Source organism: Gigantopelta aegis, chromosome 4 (genome assembly GCF_016097555.1).
Source record: "Gigantopelta aegis isolate Gae_Host chromosome 4, Gae_host_genome, whole genome shotgun sequence".
NCBI classification, from domain to species: Eukaryota; Metazoa; Mollusca; class Gastropoda; order Neomphalida; family Peltospiridae; genus Gigantopelta; species Gigantopelta aegis.
In genome coordinates, this window is record NC_054702.1 from 6,065,887 (window position 1) to 6,072,433 (window position 6,547).

At 38.3% G+C, this 6,547-nt stretch overlaps 1 long non-coding RNA gene across 1 annotated transcript; it reads left to right on the forward strand.

Annotated features, from left to right (window-relative positions):
* Positions 1 to 1,206: 1,206 nt before the first annotated feature.
* Positions 1,207 to 4,791, forward strand: LOC121371943. Its single transcript, XR_005957862.1, has 2 exons — positions 1,207 to 1,344; positions 2,833 to 4,791. It is a non-coding gene; the product is annotated as an uncharacterized LOC121371943 (long non-coding RNA).
* Positions 4,792 to 6,547: the final 1,756 nt, after the last annotated feature.

The window sequence follows — 6,547 nt, forward strand, 5'->3', positions numbered from 1 at the left end:
GATAATTGATATGGGGTCGCATTTAAGCCTGCTAAAAAACAATAGCAGGATAAATCCGACCCCTTTTCAAATTTAAATATAACTTGTTATCAATGCATTTTTTTCTTCAAAAATAAGCACATATTTACATTATGTTAAGTGATTTTATTGCATAAACAAGTTCATAATAAAGTTTATTGTCGGACTGTACACCTCCTATATGGATTTTTCCAACGTTGCTCAGTCTTCTAAAATTTGCGTGAATGTTAGCAGACGGCCGGAAGAAAAGGTCGGGTAAGTACGCATGAATAGTAAAGACTAAAGATGGTTTGTAACGGTGCTTTTTACTGGGAGATTGAAGGTACCTTTGTTATGAAAGGAATACATCCGTTGGTCTAAAAGAACGATTCCCGGAATGCTATTTAATTAACAAAAATCCGAAGGGGTCGGGTTTACACGTAGGGTCAGAATATCACCAACCTACCCTAGTCGTCGAAATAAATCGGCCTACCTATATACAGGTTTAAACTATCGGCTAAGATCCGCAGTCAATGGCCTGTAGATATGTTGTTTACGAAATACGAGTTAAAGTCTGTTGTTGGCTGGAATCCCAGGACCGTACCAAGCTTATTACTCGCTCTGGGTGGGATTCAGAAACGAAACGAAACGGAAACACAACACAACACAGCACAACACGACACAGCACAACACGACACAACACAACACAACGCAGCACAACACGGCAAGACACGGCATGGCAATGCACAGCACAGCAAAAATAAAAAACAAAACACAATGCCAAAAACAAAAAACAAAACAAAATAAAATAAAATATAGCAAAATATTAAACAAAACTCCCCCCACCCCCAATAAAACAAAAAAAACCCCACACAGAATGAAAACGTCTAAACTAGTACAAGTAATAATTATTTTTGTTAGGTACGCTGTTGAGTATATCTGTTAAATGTTTGGTGGATTATTGTTCTTTTGTCCCATAGTTTTTCTATTTTTTGTTCGTTTCATATAGGCAGTAGAGTTCTCTCTCTCTCTCTCTCTCTCTCTCTCTCTCTCTCTCTCTCTCTCTCTCTCTCTCTCTCTCTCTCTCTCTGTGGTGTGTGCGTGTGTGTGTGTGTGTGTGTGTGTGTGTATTTTCGTTAGCGTGTTAGGGTGGAGAGGGGGGTGTACCCCCCACACGGATTCATCAAACATTAGCGCATCCTGCTCCACCGATAAGATCCGCACCTTAGTTACGGAACAAACTGTCGTTAAGGTTACGATGTGACGTCACACAATTATAAATCACACATGGAGCGGTCACCCACGTTATGTCGCAGACAGATACCAATCGCCGCATAGGACATTCGGGTAGAAATAACTTAATTACTTATTAATTAACATTTATTTTTAGGCAATAGCTTGAGACGAACATAGATATAATGTAGGGTTAAGCTTAGCTACATTTAAATCAAGAAAATATTCTATAGGTCCATTCCATTCATCATTTAATTCCTTTATCATTATTTTTGTGCTTATATCCAATTATGGTTCAAACACGCTGTCCTGGACACACACTTGAGGTAACTTTGACTGTGTGTCCAGGACTGTGGGTTAGTTATTAGTTGTTAGTGAGAAAAAAGGTCGATGTAGAGACTCTAAAACCATCCAATGAGTTGTTACGCTCGCTCCGTCTGAGAGTAGGTAGCGAGATGCGAACCCAATACCTACCAGTCTTAAGTCCGATGACATAACCACTATATAATCGAGGTCTATTTTAAAATAGACTGGACTAAAAAAAAGTTAGTTTGTTTTGTATAACGACACCACTAGAGCACAATGATTTATTAATCATCGGCTATTGGATGTCAAACATTGGTAAGACTTAGAGAGGAAACCCGCTACATTTTCCCATTAATAGCAAGGGATCTTTCATATGTACCATAGACAGTATAGCACATACCACGGCCTTTTATATACCAGTCGTGGTGCACTGGCTGGAACAAGGAAAAATAGCCCAATGGGTCCATCGACGGGGATCGATCTGAGACTGATCGCGCATCATGCGAAGCTCTGGGCTACATCTCGCCCCAAACTGAACTACGTTTGCACTCAGAACTCCGTATATGATTCCATAAATCACATCATGGATGCATGATAGTTAGGGACAAACTGTTTCGTCATGTCTGGATGTACTGAGACAAAACCCGTACCTAGTTAGGCAAGCAAACTTTGTCTTCAAATAAGTTTAACGTTTGATGTCGCCATGTTTAAAGTAAATATATTCAAATAATTGCTGAACTACTTGTAGTCCGAGAACATTAGGTCACAATTAATATTGGGCATTGTAAACTGATGGCGAGTGTGTTCTGCATTGTGATTGGTTAATTACATTTTCATAGGGGGAAAATAACGCCCGGAAAGCTAATGACGTCACTAGAAAGTGACGTCATTAGCAATTGGAACAGGCCATGTTGACATTTCAAGGTCTACAGTTAGATTGTAGCAAGGTATTTTTTTTTAAAACTATACCAAATCTACAGTTAGTTTCGTAGAAACACGATTCAGTTTACAATGGACATAACCATATGAAGTTTTTAAGATTTGCGGGTCTATTTGATGCCCGCAAATGTTTCATTTTTAACCTCAGCCGTCGGTCAAAAATGACATTTGCGGGATCAAATAGACTCCATATGGTTATCTCCTAATTGTCTGTAGTGAAGACTTTCAGCGTATAAATGTAAACATTAACGTATTACAAAAGTAATCAGGACACTATAGAAGGTCAATATTTTACAGGCAGATAAAACGAGAACATTTTAAACTAACAAAAGGTTATTTTTTCTTTCTTATTTTCAGTGTTTGCAAATGTCCCCATGCACCGACATTAGTAGATAGGTCCACTGCAGAATTGTTGATGACGTCACATCCTGGGCGAAACAAACTCTGATCCAAGTCCGCTTGCGTCTGACAACATGATTTCGTCAAGGGAACAGACAGTGAAGGAAGAGGTGATGAAGTATATGCAAGAGGTGAAACTGCCGATGATGCGGCACGAGGAAGCCATGACATTAAAGTGTTTAAAATTACCCAATCAGTATTCTCGTTATTTCAACGTCTGCCCGGAACGAAGCATGGGTAATTTCCCTTGGCCGCCCACGTGTGAGAACCCATACGATGACACGGAGTTGAGGGAGACGGGCAAGCGAGTGGTTGAAACCAACAGTATCGGTCCCTTCTCCACCCTTGGCAAAAGAGGGTGTGGGTGTGTGTTTGATCCACAGGCCGATAACAAACGATATAGAACGGGACTCTCTACAATGAAGCTTGGACCGTGGAGAGAGCCTATTAGACCGCGGATTAAACTTGGTAAGAGTTAGCCTTCCTACGACACCACGAATTTCATATCGAACAGCACGGATTGGCAGGTTTAGCAGAATAGCGTGTAGCACCATCAACTGGCATTTGGCGCCACGGAGTAATATGTAACACAGCGAATTAGCATTTGGCACCATGGATTAGCATACATAACACTTCGAATTAGCGAATTACTCCAACGAGTTAGCATTTGGCATGACGGGTTAGCAGGTAACATCACGAACTGGTTTTTGGTACCACACATTAGCATAAAACACCACACAATAGCAAGCCAACACCACGCAGAAGTATTTAACAGCACGAACTAGACATGACACAAATTAGCCTCGGCTAGCCAAGATGACAACTGCGTATGATGATTGAGAGAGAGAGAGAGAGAGAGAGAGAGAGAGAGAGAGAGAGAGAGAGAGAGAGAGAGAGAGAGAGAGAGAGAGAGAGAGAGAGAGAGAGAGAGAGAGAGAGAGAGCGCGCATTGTTGCAAATATCTTTCATTTCGTTGGATGTTGCAGGGATCTTCAGTGGCAGTCGTGTTTGATTTGTCTACATGTTACTAAATGCCCTATTTCAAACTATAAAAGTATTGAAGAAGCGTTAAACAGTGCCAAGAGAACATAAAGTTGTGTTAAAGTATTTTATTGCTTTCTTTCCTATTTCTGGCTGTTTGTTTTTGTTTGTATTTTGTTTTTTCTATTTATTTAATGATAATGTGGTGTATGTGTTTAGTATTTTGGAACTTATTTTGTTTTTAAAGTATTGTCGTATACCGAAATGTACCGACATCGGCATGAAGTTCCTTTTGCGCACGTGAAAAAACCGCTAGCAAAACTAGCAGAATAAAGCTTAAAGTTACATTCTTTGTAGCTGTCTTTCCCCCCATAAAATATAAGTACTAGTACGGTCGTGTAACTTCGTTTTTGTGTTCCAGTTCTCAAAAGGGTACGAGACGGGGATGGATGGATGGTGTGTGTGTGTGTGTGTGTGTGTGTGTGTGTGTGTGTGTGTGTGTGTGTGTGTGTGTGTGTGTGTGTGTGTGTGTAGCGGGGTGGGGGGGGGGGGGGTTAGTGTCAAATCGTAAGTCGCCGAATCTGGATAACAATATTTATTCGCAGTAATGCTAATATGGATAAATGTTGTCCAGATTCGGACATTTTCGTTTAATTTGTGCAAAAATCAGCCTATGCCTTTACAACAATGGGAGTTGTGTGTGTGTGTGTGTGTGTGTGTGTGTGTGTGTGTGTGTGTGTGTGTGTGTGTGTGTGTGTGTGTGTTATTCTTGCTTCTTAATTTTTTTTTTATTATGTTATTTTTATATATTGTTTTGTTTTTGCTGTTATTTCTAAAATATTATTTATTGTATATCAATATTTTACTTAATATGGTAGTTTGTAATCTGTCATTACAAAACGCTATTTCGGTATAATTAAAAACAAACTATATATTTTTACAGTTTCGTTTCATTATTTTATGCTAATCTGCAATATATATATACATGTATATATATATATATATATATATATATATATATATATATATATATATATATATATATATATATATATATACACACACACACACACACACACACATCGAAAAGAGTAGCCCATGAAGTGAGGACAGCGGGTTTCTTCTCTCAATATCTGTGTGGTCCTTAACCATGTCTGACGCCATATAACCGTAAATAAAATGTGTTGAGTGCGTCGTTAAATAAAACATATCCTTCCTTCTTAATTTGAAGTTGGGCAATTTAATATGGATTTCAATGGCAGATGGCATCTGTGTAGTGAGACCCAAGTCTTTGTGTTGTTAAAAGGTCGTCTCCTCATTCTGCAGTCATTGTAGGTAGCAGTAAACAAAATAGTATCTCAGCGGGTCAAAGTTCACCCAAGTGCACCGAACTTTTTATTCCAATTGAAATACATGTCAAATTTAATGTAATTTTTATTTTTATTATTACAATGGAATAGCCATTAAAGTGTGGATGTTTTTGACAAAAATGCGGAGTTATTCCCAACATTTTAAACTACAATTTCATATTTTATTAGTATATTTTGGCTGATTTTGTTTTTCAAACCTTGAAAATTCCCACAAATCTTGCATAAAGACTATTAGCGTGTATACTGACTTAAAAAAAAAAAAAAAAAGAAGATCCCTAGCCTTCTATTATTATTTTTTTAAAACTGTTTTGTAATGCATAATGCAATGTAGCACTGTATTGTCTATTTCTAACAATAATAAAATGTATATAACTCTACAAATAGACCAGAAAGCCTGTTATAACACACATATGCTAAGCAGGAAACCAAGGGGAGGTGCTGGGTGTGTTCACACCGCTAAACAAAAAACATTTCGAAGTGCCTGAAGACTCCATGTTTACGTGTAGCTCGTGAATACATTGCATTTAATGAAATTTAATGGGAAACATGTAATATCTTGCTCGGCTTGATATTTGTGTGGAATATTACGTTAGTATACTTTTGAATACTGTAGGTGCCCTTTAAAACGTAGCACCCCTCACTAGAACAATCCTGCATCCGTTCGTTTGATTTATGATACTCGCAATTAGGATCCTGTTTTGCGATCCGACCGCATTGTCAATGTCAGCAGTTAGCAGACGATAAGTTTACGTCAGAAGTCACTTTTCACACCTTTGTTTTGGTGATGATAATGATGATGATGAAGATGGTGATGATGATGGTGATGATGATGATGATAAAGATGGTGATGATGATGGTGTTGTTGATGATGATGGTGGTGGTGATGATGATGGTGATGATGATGATAATGAAGATGGTGGTGATGATGATGATGAAGATGGTGGTGATGATGGAGATGATGGTGATGATGATGATGATGATGATGATGATGATGAGAACTATAACGAAGACAATGATGATGATGATGATGAAGATGGTGATGATGATGATGAAGATGGTGATGATGATGATGATGGTGATGATGAAGATGGTGGTGATGATGATGATGATGAGAACTATAACGACGACAATGATGATGATGATGATGGTGAAGATGGTGGTGATGATGATGATGATGTTCTATCACCAATGATGGTGCTGGTGGTTCTGATGATTATAAATGATGATGATTATAATGATAACCAATCATCTCAGTGGTGATGTTGGTGATGATGATGATGATGATGAAGAAGATGATGATCTATCACCCCAATGATGAGGGT